General features: G+C 41.1%; 1 protein-coding gene across 4 annotated transcripts in view; it reads right to left on the bottom strand.

The window, feature by feature from the left end:
• Positions 1 to 1,489: 1,489 nt before the first annotated feature.
• SOGA3 (SOGA family member 3) overlaps positions 1,490 to 20,195 on the bottom strand; it is a 70,127-nt gene continuing 51,421 nt past the window's right edge. For all 4 annotated transcript variants that reach the window (XM_030489795.1, XM_030489797.1, XM_030489798.1 and 1 more), the window contains one exon: positions 1,490 to 20,183. The gene's annotated coding sequence lies outside the window, so the exon portion shown is untranslated. The remainder of the gene's footprint in view (positions 20,184 to 20,195) is intronic.

Raw genomic sequence — 20,195 nt, 5'->3', positions numbered from 1 at the left:
TGGAAACTGGTACACACATGATTTTTGTCCTGACTTGGCAAGGCTTCCACATCTTGCTGCCGTTAGTGCATATTTTCCTTTCAATGGTCCAGCCCTGGAGACCACCCTGAGCTCTTCATGGGATATGTTTGGCAGCTAGAAGGGTTTGCATGCTAATTGGCTTATATTTTATATATCAGCAGCCGTGCCTGGAACAGTGCCTGATCTTTTGGCTTCATTTTGTGGTGACCTCTTTCATTCAACCACTGCGTGCCTGTCAGTCTGTCAAGTGCCAGGGAAGAAGCAGCAGGACAGAAATCCTCCAAGGATGTGTTTGCCCTTTCCACGTCAGTTCAGGCACTACAAGGAGGTTCATGAGGAGCAGCTTATGAACAATTCAGCTCTTCTTGGACAACGTCCTCTGTATCAAGCAGTGGGCCAGCAGGGTTTGACAGGTTTGGCTTGTCTGAGTTAACAGCCACGCAATCAACACAGCTCAGGCCCACAAAAAACATAAGAGTTCTTGTCATCCCTTGGATAAAATATATGTCTTCTGGCTAAGGGCCCTGTGAAAGTCTGAGTGTTTGTACAGATCCTGCCCTTGCTCTACAGCAATTTGGGTGTGCTCTCTAGCATACTTTTATGCTGCTATAGGCCACCTCTTGACACAACATGGTGCTTATGATCAAACTCATATCCCACCCTCCATGGACCAGAAGATAATGACTTCCTTTTTCACAAACCACAAGACACTGTTAGCATCAAAACATGCCCTGCAGATGCAACAGATGCTAATCTTTCACTTGGGTCCGCAGACTTCTCAACATAACCCCATGGACCACATCGAGTGAGGAGTGGGACCCACGTCTCCTGGGACCCACAGAAATCTGATGTGAGATGATCCAGTAGGCTTTACCCACTCCTGCACACCCTCCTGAACTTTGCTTGTGCATTGGGAATGACATGCATTCTTTTCTCTAGATTTACGTTTTGCTTTCATCCTGGAGACACCTGAACAGCTAGAAGCTCATGATGGACCATGGTCACTGAAGGCATGGGATGAAAGCTCCTGCAGGAAGGAGGCAGGAGCTCTGCTCCATATTCCTGCTCACAAGCACCACTGAAGCCATGGGAATTTAGAGCACAACAAGCACATTGCTGAGGAACGTGGCTGTCTTTGGCACATTTTACACAATGCAGAAAGTGTGAAAGACCTTGAAGTAGACATAAATTCTATATAAACTTGACTGGTGTTTTTAAGGCCTGTTTTGTTCTAAAGGGCAGCCAGGCCCAAAATATCCAAGTTAATATAGCAGTAGAATTTCATGTTGTGTCATACCATGAAGGCCAAATGAAAGATCTAGTCCTGAAAAAATATTTAGTACCTTCAGAAGACTCTCAAACAGCCCTTGGTGCTATTTATAGTGGGTGCACATTGCTCTGTGGTGCTCTGAGGCCCAGGGTCTGCTGTAGCAGAAGGAACGCACAATCTGGAGCAAGGTATATTTGCTCATGGCTAATAAACAACAGACTTTATTGTAGATATTCTTCCACTGCTGTTTGCTACTCACTTTTAAATACTACTCACTTTATCTGACAGAAAAGTTCACAATTACTGCTAACAATCAGAATAAATTACACTCCTAAAGTAATTTCCACTTGAACAGTGACCCCTCCAGGGTAAATCACTCCAGCTTAGCTCTGCATAGCTGTGCTGGGGTACAAGCAGGGACAAAATAAAGACTCTATTAGAGTACAGGAACTTGAAAGAATTGTCATGAGCATTTCTGGTAACATGCTGCTTTTCTTCTTTTTCAGTTGAATGTTCCCTTTGCTATCACCTTTGCATCCTTTGGCTCCAGTTCAGTGAACTACTTGAGCATGTGTTTAACTTCAAGCAGACAATTGTGTCTTTGCTCAATTGGGAGCCTGATTTTTAACTACCTCCTTCCTATCATGAAGGAGGGCTCTCTATGAGAGTAAGCATCTGTATCCTCACCTTTGAGGGTCTGTGAGGTTACTTGAAACATTAGACCAAATGAGATTCTTCAGAAGCATTGCAGTTGCTATTTCCCCTGGGAATGCTTCATGCTGCCATAGCATCAGTCTTGGCCTGTGTACAACTCATTCTTGAGAAGGCAACTTGCCTCTGCAGAAAGCAGACTCTAAATCAGTGGCTTCCTGTGATATTGCATTATTACCACCCTGCAGCAACAGCTCTAGAGACAGCAATCTCAAAGTCGAACCTTCCATGGCTTTCAAAGCAAGAGGTAGGAACAGTATTTTGTCAGCACATTCATTTCTCTCTAGTTGTGCATGCAGTTGCACTGCATTAGCCTAAAGGCACTTTCCTGCTTATATGCCTGTTAATACATACCACATTCGGTTGACTACTGTTTAAAGTGAATTGGGCCTGGCAGAACACAAGCCTTGCTTTCCACTGCAAGCTTCTTTAACAAAGGCTCTCTTGGGACTCCAGGTTTATGGAGGGAGTGGAGGAAAAGCTGCAGAGCTGGGCACAGAGCCACTTTTGCAGGGAGAGAAGACTCATGTAGTGCCATCTGCACCGTAAATGTTTTTGGCAATGTAAACATGCATGCCATGTCTTCAACATATAGCACGCCACATAAAGAGAAAGCTAACATCCCTTGCTAAATCACACCCCTTTTCCCCCGGATTTCACTCTATTTGGATAGTTTCTTACAGAAATGCTAAACGCTTAATTCATCAACCGACTTTCATCCCTGTCTTTTTTGACAGGCCTGAGTTAACGTGCTAACAGGAATGTGTATTTAATGCTTTGTTCACGATTGTACAATGAGGATGGAAAAGCTGTAATGACTGTTCCATGATGCAGATACTATAAATAGAGTGTATGGAAAAGGATGCTCTCTAACGCATTATGTTGCAATCAATAACAACAAGCTGACTCCAATTAAATTTTATTGTCTCTGAGAAAAGTATTTACATTGCAGAACTGCTGTGAGTCACAGCAGTGGTTTAGTTAGCAGTCAGGTTCAATTAGGAATATTTAAGACTAGTGGCTTTTGTTTTCTGCACTCAGGCACTGCACCATTCACCGGTCTTGCTGCAGTTAGTATGTGATCCCCTTACTGAATTCACACTACGGCTGTCGTCACAAGAGTGCTCACTAAGGTCTTATGAACCAAAAAGTTCATATCCTAGCTGGATGCAAACCCCAACAAACATAAGAACTCTTAGTGTGGTGAAGTCTAGAGATCCCAGGTGCATATGATCCTTCAAGTCCTTTTAACCTAAGTAAACAAGAGAAAAGAAAAGCAAAAGGGAAGAGAAGAAGATGACAGGTCAAAGTGATTTGCCCAGAGCTGCACAGCAGATGAATGGCAAAGAATGGAGAAACCCCCAAGTTTCCTAACGCCTGCGTTGTTAGGCCTGACCACAGTTCTTGGACACCATCTTTTATTTTCACAACAGTCTGAGCTATGTTGCGTTACCTTATATCTATGGCAGACTAGCAGCTGGTACACAAGGATTCCTAGTGATAACCAGGCCTCAGGTGACACATAGGAATTAACCAGCAATTTAGTCATGTGGCAGAGACCCAATATGCCCATAAGAGCTCGAGGAAAACCTTCACAGAACATAATCAACCTGCAGATCTCATATACTCATAACACAAGCAAATTAAATCCAAATACTGTGTACTAACACTATGAGAACTGGACCTGGGAGAAGCACATAGTTTCAACTTTCAGCCATTTTCCCTCTTCAGAAATGTTGAGAAACACTGAGAAGAGTGCATGTTTTATCTTTTGTTCCTAACAGATTTAAAAGCTTGGCTAATGCTTTAAAAAAAATGCCTTCGATTATATACTGCAATATGGTTAAGTACAATGGTAATTATTATAATTTCATATATCTATTTTCCAGAGCAGTATTTACATCCCTGGTTTCTCCAGAGCACTTAACGCTTTCCGACAGCTGGTGAGGATGACTTGCTGGGAGGTGGAAAGCAGGGAGGCAGCACTCATTTGGTGTTCCAGGAGAGCATTCTATATCTATATAACTTCTATATGGAGGTTGCTTACAACAACTAATACAATAAAGTTCCTTTTGTCTACCTAAAGTGGCAAATTTATGACACTGCTTGTGCTTTCTTGCTTTTTTCAACTGCAAGGCAAGGAGAGAAACATGGGGAGAGAGACTGGGAGGCTACAAGAGAAACAGGTAGCAGTCAAGACCAAAATACAAGGCAGCCTCAGACATAAACCAGATTCATTTGTCTCTTGCACACAATGACCCCTTGGTGAGAGGAAATTCACTGCTGCCAGTGAGTTACAGGCATCAGAAGCCAGGACCTCAAAATATCCATTAGTACATTATTGGCAAGCTGGATCCCAAAATAGCTTTGCCTTTGAGAAAGATTAGGTTGGCTTGCTCTTAGTCTCTACCTCTTGGCTGTTGAAATCATGGACTGTGACTACGTCCTGCGGAGTTGCTAGTGTCTGGAGCCTGATTTCCAGAGAAACTGTGCCTTACTGGGATGTATATTTTGCCAAAAGTTGGGTTTTTCCCTCTTTGTAAAGTCTTGGTAATATTCAAGTACCCAAGGCAAGCACAGGTACTAAGTTACACTTTTACTAGGGATGTCCAATAGTTATTCTGATATAAATTGTGAATTACATTACCAAATCACTGCTTGCCCAGTGCTCTAGGGATCTAACACGCCACATAAACATCAGGTATCCTAAATTATCATGGTCAATTGGTGACATCCTCCACCTTGTCCGTTGCTGGCAGCGCTATCCAGTTTCACAGGCAGTACTGAGGCCCTCAGGGACAGAATGACCACAGCTGTGTAAATGGCATCACCAGGGTAAATACGTAAACACACAACATGAAGAGGTGGTCACACCTGATACTTTCAATACCAGAAAATAGTTAGTAGCTCTGCTATGACCTAGTCATTCAAAAATGAGTCATTGCCGATCTCTTGAACTTGGAGAGCTTGTGAGTTTATGCGGAAGATTTACCTCGTTTTGCAGTAGAATGCCTTTTAATATTTGTCTGCGTGGTTATAAGAAATGGAGGGTGTAGGATGCCTCTTGGTGTGAAAAATTACGCTAGAGTATTTGGAGGTGCAGTAGTTAAACTGATTTTAGTTACATCATTTCCAGTGATAGTTTCTATCTGATTCTGCCTACAGTATGAACTTTCAGCACGAGGATAAACAGGTTTGTTGTTTTGTTTTTGTCTCTCAGTCTCATTTATTTAATGCTGTATACTGTTCAAGCCCACAAGTTCTGATCAGCGTGCGTTTGTATGTGTCTGGCACCATGCAGTCCAAATCTCCCCTGCTGCCTCCAAAAGATACTCAAATAGATTTATGTTTCTTGCATTAAAATGCATGTCTCTTATACTGTGATGTTTTTAAACATTATATGATTACCCTCCTACTGTATTTCGTCTACCCTATTTTAAAGGGTATCTTTTTCTGAAACCTTGCTTGGCAGAACACTAACTACTCTCTGGTAATCTAAGAGAATGGTTCGCTTACTGAAGCAAAATTATCCACTTACTTAAACACTTCTTTAGCAAAGCCATGGCTCAGAAGCACTGAACAGGATCAAGGTCTAAGCAACAGGATTCTTTTTATGCTTTAATTATCATTGTCTTGAAAGGGAGAGAGGATTATACTTTACCAAACAGGAAAACTAGCAATTTTAAGAAAACTGTACCACAGAAATTTCATGACAGCATGTTTCAGAGTGGGATTTAACCTACTTTGTACCTGTGCAGGCTGAAATGCATCTCTGCTTTTGTCTTGAACTTAGACTTCTTTCAACCATCACTTGTCACATATCAGGTGGCTCTTCTAGGAAGAGCTAAAGAGATTACTCCAGGGCAGAATCGAGGATCGACTCCTGTCTATCTGTGGCCTGCCACTACTAGAGGCAATGGGACCATGGGGTGCACAGCAGGGAGGTATGCCAGAGAAGCTGCCGTAGTGCAGGGCTCGCACTGGGGAGCATCGTCTGGCTCCCCCTGGAGACGCGTCCTGGGGAGCTCCCACTGGCAACTGGTGTTGGCAGGGTGAACTCAGCTGCATGGTTGGTTCAGGGGCTGCTCCTGAGCAGCTGCACAAACCCAACCAGTGAACTCCTTATGAGCAGATGTTTCAAGTGCATACTTCAGCTAGATTTTTCCCTAGATCATTTTACTATTTGTCTGACCCTGAGGAACTTCTAGTATTTGTACTAGTCATTGGCAAAACTCCCATGGACTTCAGTGCAAGTTAAATTTGGCTGCAGAGACATGTCATTTAGTCTGTGTGACGGTTTTTGGTCTCTCATTAGCATTTGCTGCTCACTGCTATACAAAACAAAATGACAAGTTTCTAAAAAGAAAGATTATTCTTTTGCCTGTGTGTTTTCTAGCCACATGAGTAACAAATAGACATGGTAATTTCACTGCTTGCAAGTAAGCATCTGGAGCTTCTTGAAAATCATCTTTAAGAGGCACCACGAGAACCTGCAGGGCTCATTAACTGGGACCCATGTGCTAATTCCATGACTAAGCTGTGTTGAAGTGACTCAGAGACAACCACAAAGTGACACTCGGTGGCTTAGCATCTCTCAGGTCAGCGCATGCCCCAGCTCCATTTCTTTGTGTGGATGTGCCCCAGAGCATCTGTAATCCATGCTAGGAATTAACTTGGTGTCGGCATAAAGAACCACAAACAAAACCTCTGCCCATTTTGCAGCAGTGGCGGAAAGAGCTGATGTATGTCAGAAAACAAAAAGGGGATTGAGTATGAAATATGCTCTGTGTCATTTCCTAATCCAGGGAGAGTTTCTTACGCATTCTTTATGCTTGCCTATTTTGAGAGGACAGAACGGTATTGGAGGTAATTCCAAAGGATAGTTAGAGGCAAAGCAAAATTCCCCTTTAAGGGTGCTCGAAAAGTTTGGGACCATTTTCTTAGACTGAATAGAAAAGTTTGAATAAAAAGAAAGAAGACTAAAAGCACATAAAATGACCCAGGCAGAGAAAACGAATCAGAAAGTTGCATTCATTTTCTCTCTCAGTAAGTGCAGGTGGAGGAATGAAAAAAAAAAGCCATTAAAAAATGTACATTTTCACCATATGCACAGCTAACCTATGTTGCCATTAAAGCAGGCACCTCTTATGGCAGAAATGCAAGTTATGTATGCTTACAGCTTACAGCAGTTTCCAGAGTTGGAAGAGTACAAGAAAGCTGGGCCCAAATCCTAATCTTAGCTGGTGGGGATATAGCTATAACGGTGGGTGTGAGAGGTGTGGGTTCAATTTCCTTCTCTACCCTGTAATCTCGGTTTGGTCACAGAGGGAGGAAAGACAATAGTTGGCCAGATGCTGAAACTCGGTTTGGAAACCTGACTCCCATAAGAAGTCTCTGGAATTACAGAGTTCAATGGCTTTAAAACATGGGTCTCTCTGTGCCACTGCTCTCCAGCTACAAAGTGGGAACAATGGCATTGCACTCCATCCAGAAAATATAAAAAGGGCAATCCATCAATGTGCACAGGTACATAGTCCTGTGACCAAGAATAGGAGAAACATTATATTCAGAACAAATTAACTCATGTTCCTACTTCTGGGTTTTTTTGTTGTTTGGTGGTTGGGTTTTTTCCTCTCTCCTTCCCCCAAAGTACATGATACTGCTGACTGCTATCAAGGTCTAGCTGGGCTTGTGCTGCAGCAGCAGTCCTGATGCTGGAGGAGATTATTCTAACGCCAGAGAGTCAGGAGGGCAGAATCAGTGCTTGGCTGAGTCTTGTCTGTGACTCAGCATTCCCCTCCTCTTCCTGTGTTCTCTAAACTCAGGGACCGAACCTATATCCATACTTTTTCTCCAGCACGGTCCTTCAATAACAAAGCGTCAGAAAGGGTAGCAAAAGTGATGGCAAAATGAACCTAGGAACCAACTGTTGTCAACAGTGTGTTGGTCCTTTACTTCCATACATTGATACAGTACTGAAACTGTAAGTCCCAGCATGCAGTATCACATCTTCATCAAAATGGAATATTGGTTGCCTAGCAATTTAAAATCTTGGTAATAAAATATCTATATTTATGATTTCATGAGCAAACATTATCTGATTTGGTATTGCTGTCCCCCGTAAATTAAGTTTGAGGCATTTGATATAGCAAAATTCTGGACTCAGTGGATTCAGAACACTAAAAGCTACTAGATTCACAACAGAAGAGAGAAAAGGGAATTCAGCATTTTTTGACTGTATTCTGCAGTACATACTGGTATATAAATCACACGGCAAATATCAGAAGATGCAGTTTGGCATTATGTCTGACCATGCTTGAATAATTAGGTCAGTCTTATTTGTTGTTGTTCCAATCTCTCCTACAAATACTAGCTTCCTTGTTTTATTCTGATTCACTCAGGCCCCACAACCATCTGCGATTTGGCAGCTTCTACTGAGTTAGAAAATGTCAGCAGGAGAGGGGAGGGGTGGTAAAGAGAAGAGACAGAAACTTTTCTAGCCATCAGCTTGCCTGCCTTTTCAGCGTGCTTTGTGTGAGCTCTGCTGGCATCACCTACAACTCCTTTCTTTCATTAGAACATCTGATTCTTCTAATTGTGGCTGTCCAGTGCTTGATTAAAGACGTGTTTTTAACTGAGAAGAATGTAATTGAATGTGAGAGTTGTATGGATCCAAGACCTTAATCAGGGGCAGGAGAATGAATTATTGCAGATTTGGAACCTGCTGCATGGAGTCTATTAAATCACACTGACAGTCACAGACCAGTCCAGTTTTGAATCCAATATCCCTTATATGGTAAATTCAGCAATATTTGAATAATTTTGTCCATTGCCTTGATAATAATAAGTTCTTTTGATGACAGTCTGCAAGACTGTCAGCTGGCCTTTGGGATACCCACATTTTCCCAGAACTAGGACTAACAGCAAGTTTTGCCAAAGTGTAATTTGGAGAGATTTGTTAATCAAAGAAAAGAGTTCTCTTTGCACCAGTTCAGGTCCTTCTTTCACAGTTCCTTGCGTTAGAAATGTTAGCTGAAAACTTATCTTAAGTACACAGGGCATGATCCAAGATGGAAAAGACTTCTAATAATTTCAGTGGATTTTGGATTCTACTATTCCTTCTGCACTGAAAGGGAGTTCCTATTGTCTCTCTGCATTGACTAACATACTCTAAACAGACCGGTCAGCCAAAGAAAGTATTATTATAACCATTACTTTGCACAAAGGGAACCAAAGCCAAGGCCCACAGAACTGTGCAAGTGCCTCAATCACTTCAGTAGAAATTAGCAAGCACTATTGAGAATCTCACCCAGTGGTTTGAGCATGATCAGCTAAGGTGTGTCCTGGCAGATCAAAAACACTGAGCACTGAAGTCCCCGTCCCATGATCCATCTTGCTTCTGTTCTCTGGATTAAGACCCAACAGATGAACAAGAACAGATGAACAAGAACAAGAACAGTAAACATGCAGTTGTTAGACCAGAAATGTACATAAAAGGATGAACCTCTGTAGAACATATGTCAATTTTGAAAAGAGCTTCTTAAGATTGTGAATGCAGATTTACAGAATTACTTACTCAATCGCTACATCATTTGCTGGTTAGAATAAGCTTGACAGGGTCACTTGAGATAGTGACCCTGCTGTGGAATGAATCATGCAAGTCCCCCTCCCACTTCAATGCAACATAAGCTAAGTTTTCCCTTCCCCAGCATTAGGTGAACTGACATCAGTCTGAGAATTTGGCTTGTAAGGCAGTGGAGGTTTCACTCTTTCCCTCTTGAAAGGTCAGCTAAAAAGAGCACGGCGCATCTTACATTGCTACAGTAATTTCTGCTCTGCTCTTCTGCTTCATTTCCTTCCTCCCACTATCCCTCAGAAAGTCAAGAGTTCCCTGCTATTTCTTTTTCTGCTTCATTTTCCTTCACTTCAAAAATAGGAATGTTAATGCTTGCTCCACAGGGCTGCAGAAAACACAACTAGAAGATAAACATGTAGCAGTGCAGTGCTTTAAGATTTAACATCTCATATCTAGTGTGCTTTCACACTGTAAGCTGCCTGTGGAGAGAATAGTGGTCTTTCCAAGCCCCAGATTCATGACTTAGCTGGATCACAGTCATTTATTCTACCTCCAAACAAAGTGTAACAATCAGAAGTTCCTCTTGTGTGATATCATTAAAGACTTGAAGATTAAGACCTGTCTGAAGTGATGGATGTGGACGAATGCCCTCTCCTCTTGATCCAACCGGAAGCTCAAAGCCGTGTGCGTGTTGAAAACGAAATTCTCTGTGTCTCTGACAAAGAAATTCTAGAATAGCATTTCCTTATTCCTGATGCGCTGCAGCTAGCCTTATCAGTAACTCAGTCAACTGTGGGTAACATCATTGTTATGAAAAACAGTTTTAACCAGCAGTGACTAAGTGTGTGCACAGAGCATTTCAGAAAAAGTACAAGTGAGGCTGCTGGGTTTTTAAATTGTGTTTAGGAAAAGAAATGCTGCAAGATTCACCCTTTGGCAAACTTGCTATGGGTGCCAAGAGAAACCTTTTTAATTCCTGCCTTTCCTGGTCAGTAGTAACAGCAAGGAGCTCTGGAACAAAGATGATTACTAAGGACATTAGTGTCCACTTGTTGAACAGAGCTGATTTCAGTTCAGCTCTGCCAGTTGTTGCTCTTTCAGGAAACTGGGTGCAAACCTGGGAATCCAGCTACGAACATGAACATGTCCCTCTACTGCTCCTCAGTACAAGGGGAGGAGACCACTCTTTTTGCACAGACTTCTAAGGCAATAAGTCATCACTGCCAAAGCCTGTGCAGCAAAGCTGGCATCTGCTTCCTTGTCTTAGCAGAGATGTCGCACATGCGGCTGGAGCTTGGACTTTTCTCTGTGGTTTTTTTTCTGTTGGATTTGTTGTTGCTGTTCTTTCTCCTGTGGGTGTTGGGGTTCAATGGCTTTTTTTTTTAATGGTTGGCCTTACAGGCTAGAGTGGAGATCACCACTGTGAATTATTAGGAGGAAATTTTGAGCCGCACAAAGTGCTTTGAGATCCATTATAGTCTCTGCACGCTGATAATACTTACACATGGATGTGTAATTTTAAGTTTCTCTCTGCAGCCATTCAAAATTCAAACTCTGTAGGAGGTACCAGGACTGACAGATTATTTTGAGATTTGGTTCTGGATGTTAGGGAGGTTCAAGCAGCAATTAGAATAAACCAAAAGCCTGGATTTGATGACTCAGTTCTTCTCCAGCTTTTGATAAATTCCATTCTGACACAGTTTACATTTGACCCCTGTGTGCCAAGTGAATGAACTGAATCCGATTGTCTTGAATTTGAGAAGTCTTCAATCTTATACAAAGCCTTTTTTCTTACAGACTGTCTTTCTCCAAATCACAGGAAAATGTAGGTGGAGAAAAATACGAATATACTAAAACTAGCCCTGGAAAAACAGCTGCAAACCTATAATGTTTGAACAGAATAGCATGAGAAAGGATTAGGACTACTTTAGCTGAAGTGAATTATAAATGACTTGGTCCAGCTCCCTACCCTAAATGTCTTAATATATCCTTTCCCTAGGACTTTGGTTGGGATCCCAAGTCCAGTGTAACACCACTGTTTAGTTAAGAATGATTGTAACCGTATACAGGTCCCACTGTTGCTGTTTCCATATAGTGCAGTGACAGCACAAAAGCAAGAAGGAAGCAGTAAAAAAAATTAATCAGTGCATACATATACTTAATGTGTAGTGTGTGTATAGACATAAAAGGAAAGCAGGCACTCTGAATTAGTGACATTGATTTTCTCAAATGCAGATCACAGCGATGCCGTCTCCAGTATTACATCAGCCTGGTTCTCCCAGACATATTTAAATGTATACCTCCTATGAAACACAGCAGTCTAGACCAAAAGACATATGGGCTGGCACTGAATGGCATCCTAGGAAAAACAGATTATCTAACAACACGTAACTATTCACAGGCGGCTGTAAAAGCAGCATAGTGCTACTTAAATCACCAGACTGCAACATTTCTGAATGTTGCAAATTACTTTCATCATCCACTTTGCACTCACTACAACAGAAACAAGTTGGTTTATTTCCCAGAGCCAAGCTTAAAGAGACAATTCAGTTCTAAAAACCTTGGTGGGCTGACTGCAGATCACTTTGGCTGGAGATTTTAAAACAGTTTTCAATTCTTTCTGGCCCTTTTTACATCTAGTTCAGCTTTTGGCTAACTTCCAACAGAGAATGTGGATTTCTTCACTTTCTGTCCAAACTGCTGTGAAATTTTGCTATAAAATGAATTAAAATTGCAGAAACCCATCCAAAAGGTTGTTGTGGGAGGGACAGACTCCTGCATAGAAGAGGCAAAAGCTTTCTCCACAACTACAACAGCAAAAAAACCTCCTGTAAAATTATTCAGCCCTAAACTGGCTGCTTTAGTGCTTGTTGCAGAAAGACTGCAAAAGGCACCTTTCCCTGCCTTCTCAGAGCTGGTCCATGGAAACATCATGTGCTGTGCAGGTCTGGAGACCCACAGAAATGAAGCTGGAAGGTGAAGAGAAGCTTCCAGGCAGCTATTTTTACCAGGCCTATTTCTCTTCTCCTTGGGTGGTTGAAACTTAACCTCCTGATGGGAGAGGAAAGGAAGGAGTAAAACTACAGAGAGAAGAAATGGAAAGTCAGCTTTTCTGCAGGGTCAATACTGTTTTATCTTCAGCTGTCGAAGTCTCATACCCATGTACAGGGAGACCAGCACCAGTCGTTTTGCAGTGTGTAAGATAGAGGATTTTTCTGACTATCTCTATTTTCACTTTTTTTTATTTCTTTTCTTCTCTTTTTATGCAGTACAAGAGACAAAATCAGAATAGGAGCTGTAAGGTAGGCTAATAATATATGGAAGGAAAAGGTGAGATGCATAAGCACATTTCTATTTTTTCTTTTCATTGTAAGATTTTATTGCATTTATTTATATGAAAACGGGCTTTCAGAAACTGCTCGATCCCATCAAGTCACATGCTGTTTTTAATGTAAAGCACTGCAGTACTGTCCTTTGGGAGGAGTCTGTCTGCATACAATATTAGACATAATTTTTCTGTATGTACTTTGTATCTGACTGCGGTGCTCATATGCAGAGTAAATGGTGTCTTACAGCAAAAACAGCTGCTGGAGGAAAAAGTTCCTAAGATGTATCATATATATGTATATGTGTGTATATACACACACACACAAAGGAGATGTCACAGCGTACAAGCCAGCTTATGAACATCTTACCACCTTTGGTAGACAGCTACTTCTCCAAGTAGACAATTCAGTTTCAGAAGAACTCCCTGTGTAACTTCTTACCAGCAATAGCTTGGGTAGCTCAACTGCCTCCAGGTGAATTTGGGGGAAAAAAAATAATACCCCAAACTCTCAAAGCAATCAGAATATCTCTGTGGAAACTAGAAAGATTCTGCAAAGAAACAAGCAGACCATATATATACACTTCCATCAATAATATTTTAAGCAGCTCTACATCATGTCTGGTACAAGAATAGCTGACCTGCTGAAGGTATCTCGTAATGTAGAAGTAAAACTCTGTATGATTTTCTGTGTCGCCATGCCATCTGTCAGTGTCATGTTTGCAAAGTTCACAAATGTGTGCCATTTTCTTCAGTGGAAGTCGTTTTCTACTGTGAGTGTGGTTCAGAAATTCTTCTAGCCACACTTCAGGAAAATCTGAGGGGCACTGGCAAAGGACTACGCAGGCACATTTGCCACCGGCTGTTGCATACCTCCAGTTGGAGGGGCAATCAAAAGGAGACTCCTTAACATTAAGATCCCTGTGACATGCTAGCAAGTTAGTAGAAGCCTATGAATCAACTGAGACCAAATATTAAGGAACATCTGGCTTTGCGGGGGTGACTAGCCAAGGTATATTAGCTCGCCCATTAATACTAGCCAGTACATCTTGCTTACTTGTATTATATGCCTTAGACATATCTGTGCAGTGCCTACTCTCTTCCCCCCATTCATATTGGGATCACATCTACTCTATAGTAAAGGGAAACATTATCTCATGCAATAGAGCAGTATATTTGGGACTCGCATATTATATAATATGATTTAAAAGTATAAGATGTATGGGCCCTCCCATACAGTGTCATTTTTCAGTGAATCTTGGCCATACACAGGGAAACATGCATCACTAGGAGCAATCAAAATCTGGACCCTTAAACAGAAATGTTGTAGACTGCAGTTATGAGAGAAAAGGCATAAACCAGATGCTCCTGGATAGGTACCAGGAAAAGTGTAAGAATAAATGCTAATTCATATATTGCACTTACATTTCCCCCCTTTTTTTTTTCCCCTCAGTTTTCCTTGTATCTCAGAAGTGGCAAGGGATTTAACAGAGCATGAAATTGATCTTAACCAAATTCAGGAAATGCCCCATCCTAGGACAGGTTCTATTTCTCCTTTGATGCCCAGCTGTCTCTAGAAAAGGGCATCCCTCTGCAAAAGAGCATAAGACTGTAATTTTGTCACACTGTGGTGAAAACCATCCATTCGTCCAGAAAAGACCATAAGATTGTACTTTTATCCCAGTCTGGTAGAAAACATCCTGCAGTGAGGACTGAAGTTGCTCGCATTCTAGACACGCTGCCTGGCACAACCAGAGTATCTGTATCTGAAGTATCTGTACTCTTGCTGTACTCAAGCCCAAGGCTGGTTCACATTTATCTTCCAGGAATCTCCCCATTTCAGCAGCATGACAGAGTGTGCCCTTATGAAGTGCTGGGAATCCAGTGTGGGTGGAAGACACAATATGTTGTGCATTCCACGTTCATGCTGTGAGCACCATCATGCATCTCCTTGTAAAACTGTCTGCTGCCACAGAAAGGATTAACAACTGAAACTTAAGCATTCTTCAATAACCACCATGCCATCAGATGTGGGAAGAGGAAGGACTGGTGTTAATCTGGCATTACTAACATCAGACTTTCAGTACCTCTTGCTATTACGGGCTCAGAGCGTAGGAAAAGCTTATACAAATATGCTGATTGAAAAAAGATAGTACACTACTGAAGGTTTCAGGTGGTATGAAGTAGGCAGCGCAGAGGAGCTTCCATTAGAAGCAAAGAACTAGCCACGACATTAACTACAAGCGTTGCATCCTCCTCTTTGATTCTTCTTTTCTTTCTGATTTTTATTTTGCACACTTTCACTTTGATCATATTGAGGTTTTGATCTCTCTTACCCCATGGAAATTCTGATGCAGTTCATTTTAGAGCAAGGCACCCTTAGGTATGAGCTCCCATAGCCACACAGTAGCGGATCAACCATACACATCAGAAACACATCTCTGCTGATGCAAGCACTTTGCAAAACAGAAAAGGTGTGAAGGAGGGGGGTATGAGCAAACCTCTGATGCAGATTAATCATAATTTCAAAAAACAAGAACATATTTTGTATAATCTATGCCACTAACAGCTAATGAAGAAAGTGCGTTTTCATTGATGCAAAACAATAGATAGAAATCTAATATATTTGTAGATGGCAATAGAAATCTCAGCATTTTTTAGAATAGGCTATCCAAAAAGTATTTTGACTGTGGTACGGGTAGAAAGTCCTATGAGATGGCATGTCATAGGACATAGAGACCAATGCCCATAAACCACATAAAAAAATACACCCACTGGGAACTGAGGAAGGGTGGAAAGGCCAGAGGCAACAACGGGTTTTGATTTAGTGCATTTAGAGCAAACGCATTCTGCCTTCCAGTTTAAAGAGCATGTACACAACCAAAGACACCATTACAGATTAGTCCAATAGAGAATATCAGCAGTATAATGGCTAGAGCTGTATGTTACAGATTTCAAAGCCAAAGAAATTCTTTTCATAGCAGCACTGTGAGAATTGCGTAACTTCTTGCATGCTAGGAAATTTAGACTTGGTCCAAATATAACAAAACTCTAAGGGAAGTGGCCTGCCTGCTGTGTTGCTGCAGTTCTTTGCTAAAATGCTGTTGAAGCCATCTGGATAAAAAAATCCCTATTTACAGAAATAATTTTTCAAATAGAGAACTGGAGAAATAAATTGATGCTTTGAATACTCTGGGAAATTATGTTATACTGGTTGCCAATTCTTGGCTACACGTAACAGCTAGCTCCCTTACAGTATGTGTAATAGTGAAAGATAATTGTGTTGTTGCTGGAGAACAATCAAAGTTCATCCCTCCAGCAACACTTTAATGATACATAAGAAGTCTGTCACTAACACTGGAAAGCGGAAAGTCTATTTAGTGGAAATCTACTCTGAGTTTAAGGAATGATATCCAGAGGATTTGAAGGAAATTTTTTTTCCTCTACTCCTTCTGTCTTTAGAGAGGATCAGTCAGGCCAGCTTTCTAGCCTTCACATGGCCTATGTTGCATATGTAGATAAGGTCTAACTGACTTCTCTCTGTGTGTTTCTACCCTGCCACACTCCTGCCTAGAAGTGTCTCAGCAAAAGATTATGGCTCCATTTCCCAATGTGAGGGAGAATGATGCTTCCTTTCAACTAAGTACCAGCCAGCTGATTCCTAGTGACATCCCCGTTTCAATGGGCAGCTGGCTGTGTGCAGGGAGTTTTGCATTTATTTCAGGACTAAAGCCCATAAACATGCAATAAAGAGAGTCTTAGATTTGTTCAGAGCACAAGTGAGAAGAACCTATATCTGCATTAAAACTTTAGACAGCATATAATAGGGAGGAATAATATTAAAAACCTGTTTTAAAAACAGGCTTATAAAACTCACCGCTTCCATAGGTGACATTAGGATTGGTAGAAAGGCCAAGTCATACTTAGTCAAGTATTGGTAGAAAGGTCAAGTCATTTGTGGTTCTTGCATGAGAGTGTGTGTGTGTGTGTGTCTCTTGCTTCAGAGCTTCTAAGGTAACTACATTTCCTTGTCAGAGATAACATGGGGGAACCTGAAAGTCCAACAGAGCTCTTCCCCCCCCCGTAGCAAGTAAGTGCAATTAAGCCATTATCATGGTTCAGTAATCACGGTTCTGGGAACTAAAAAAAATCACCACAGTGCACTAGCCCTGTTACAGGTACAGCTGAAGAAAACATTTGAGCAGTGTTGATGGCAATTTTCTGACATTGGCATATCCAACTAGCCACCTGCAGACCAAAATCAGGAGTTTTGATACTTATCAGTATCAGATACTGATAAGTATCAGTACCAATGTCTGTAATTAGATGGACACAGAAAATCTCGACAAAATGGACTTGTCCTTGACCTATTAGTTTATTTCAAAAACCTTCTGTTCATTAAACTTACATACATCAGGGAATGTTGTAGATCTTTGATCCTTTCTCTGGTATTCAACAATGTGATATATGTCAAAGGCAATCAAAAAAACTGAAGGGAACTAAAGAAACACCTTCACTGACTAATCAGGGGAAACACTTTCATAGTTGCATACTTCAAACATAAGTGCACCACCATTTTTCAGAAGAAAACTGCTTAGCTTTACCATGAAGGTAATTTAAAGAAGTTTTATTGCAGTAAACTCTGACTGAAATTAAGAATCATATTGTTTTACAATTCTCTCATATTACCCTTTCATCAGCCTTTGGCATTTAAAGCTGCTCAGATACTTAGGCATTTAGAAGGTCAATTTGCAAGGCTTTTTGGTTTGCTAATTTCCACAGTTATCTACAATCTTAAGCCATGTTCCAAATTCGCTGTGAATCATCTTTAATTTTTCTAGTTCTAAGGAAGTTAATGGAGTGCAATCTCTAAATTAGGGCAAACAGGCAAATTTCTAGTACTCCTGATTTTTCACTCAGGCACATGGATTTTTGCCTCCATCCAAACTGTATAAATTTTCTTTAATATTTTCTTCAAGATTTTCTGTCCTTGTATCTTTTCCAGTAATAACTTTGCAATAATGCCTGAGAAAAATTTGGTGAATTGTTGATCTGTTTGAAGCCTTCATATATTGTTGTGGGATTTTCCCACCACTGACACCTAGAAAGGACCAGAACCTAGACTGGGCAAATTACTCTGAGCATGATTTTCCCATGCAGGCAGCCTCAGTGGCATGATAAGGTGGGATTTATGGTTCTAATGCCTGCTCGCACCAATACTGGCATGCCTGAAGAGTTACCGATGCTACCATACAGGCTATATTGCTCAGAACACATGGCCTCCTGTTTTCTCTCTCTGCAAAATCAAAGTTGTGCAGAGGAAAGAAGAATAAGGCCCTAAAAGGAAGGAAAGAGGCGTGGATTCTCGAGATGACCGGAATAGGACAATAGATCACTATCAAATTAAGCACAATTAATTTTCCCTATATTACCACATATACAATTCACTAGGACAAAAGCCTACACTCTCTCTGAAATCCTTTTTACAGTCACAGAAGAAGATGTGCACATTAATGGATCCTGGGGTGATTTTTTAAGTTCCTTTGAACACAGTATGTTTCCCCAGGAGAAGAAGAAAAGTTTCAAGACAAGATCAGGCTGATGTTGAAGTGCCTCTTTACTCCTTTTAACCTAGACATGCTGTTTAAAGGTAACATTTACCATCATTACTGCACTATGCATCCAGCAACAGCCTAGAAAAAAAATTCGAGGATGAGGGACATTGTCTTTCTGAAAAGTTCAGCAAGAGTCTGGGTAGCATCCATATTTCATTCACAAGCCAAGGAAGGAACAAGCCAGGCTCTGTGCACATCATTCAGACGGCCTATAATACAAAGTCAAGTGATGGCAAAAACATAACTTCCAACGCCATGTGTCTAGGATTTCGGGCACCATTGTGATCATACCTCGATGCAATATTTCCGTACTAGATGCGGCTTGTTGCCAGAGTGCAAGTAAACTTTGTAACTGGCTGCCACGAGTCAGCCTGGGAGCAGTAAATTAGCAAGCGGCTCAGGCACTCTAGTCTAGAAGAGTAAAAAAGGAGTGTGGCTGCAGCACTGGGAACAACGGTCCTTGTTCTCCTGCTTTGATGGAGGTAAATAAGTCCATTGTTATCTGACTTTGCCAAACCTCAAAGTATAATGCTAGAAGGAAAAATAAGTTCCACAGAATTGAGCATATACAACCCTTTTCTTCCCTTCCTTAATTGTATGTTACACTAGTTGAAACTACCAAAGTGTTTACAGTATGCTATATATATAATGGCACATTTAAGCTTTTGAAAGGGATTGGAACCTCAGAAATGTCTCTGGTGCTGAAAAAGGCTAATGTATTACAAATTATATATTATTTTAATTCAGAAAAAATATGTTTGGGTATTTTGACCTAGCATCATAAAGGTTAGGAAACCGAAGGAGGATGCCATGAAGCATGACTGACAGATCAGTCTAGCTAGTCTGCTTCAGATACATATTGTGCAAGGCATTATCGCTGCAATCAATCACAAAAATGCATATTTAGGTTTTGTACATTAAATACTACACCTGTGAACCTATGTAAAAGATATACAAAATATAAATGTCATCAGGACTGTATATTTCAAACTTTTTAAAATGAACACAAAGTATATATATGTAGGCATATAGGTTGTAATTTCAATGTCAACACTAGCACAGTTTGTCTCTTCTAAATACAGACCTGTCTACTTCCTAGTCCAACACATGCACCTACAAACACATGATCATGCATACAGCTTTATGTTCTGCTGTTTGCAGAAGAGTCAGAATATACAGCACTATACATTGTTTCAACTCAAAATTGATTGGCAAATTAAGGAAGATGCTATTTAAAAGAAATTCCTTGTGAGCTATTACCAAAAAAAAAAAACCAAAAGAGAAAACCAGGGTTATAGTTATTTTGTCTCAATAAAAACACTGAAGACCATGGTGATGATGATCTAAGATTCAAAACGCTTTGTCCGGCATGTGGTGGGGGTCACTCTTGGACAAGATACAACAGTGTAGAGCTGGTTGCTATAACACATACCGAACACAGTTACAAGGAGGCGTAGAGCTTTCCCAACACCATCCCACCCAGCTCCGTGTTCAGACTACTGAGGTCTCTGACCGCAAAGAGATAGAGCAGTTATATGCCGTTCTTCTCACAGCAGGTGGTGCTGATGGTGATCTGGATGCCCATCTGGAAGGTAAGCGTCGATTTGCTGGCCGAGCAGGCCGGGAGAAACCCTTCCCGCTTGAACACTTAGCTGGCACAGAGATCTAGAACACAAA

The sequence above is a fragment of the Strigops habroptila genome, chromosome 6 (genome assembly GCF_004027225.2).
Source record: "Strigops habroptila isolate Jane chromosome 6, bStrHab1.2.pri, whole genome shotgun sequence".
NCBI lineage: Eukaryota > Metazoa > Chordata > Aves > Psittaciformes > Psittacidae > Strigops > Strigops habroptila.
This window is presented reverse-complemented; position numbering and strand designations above follow the sequence as displayed.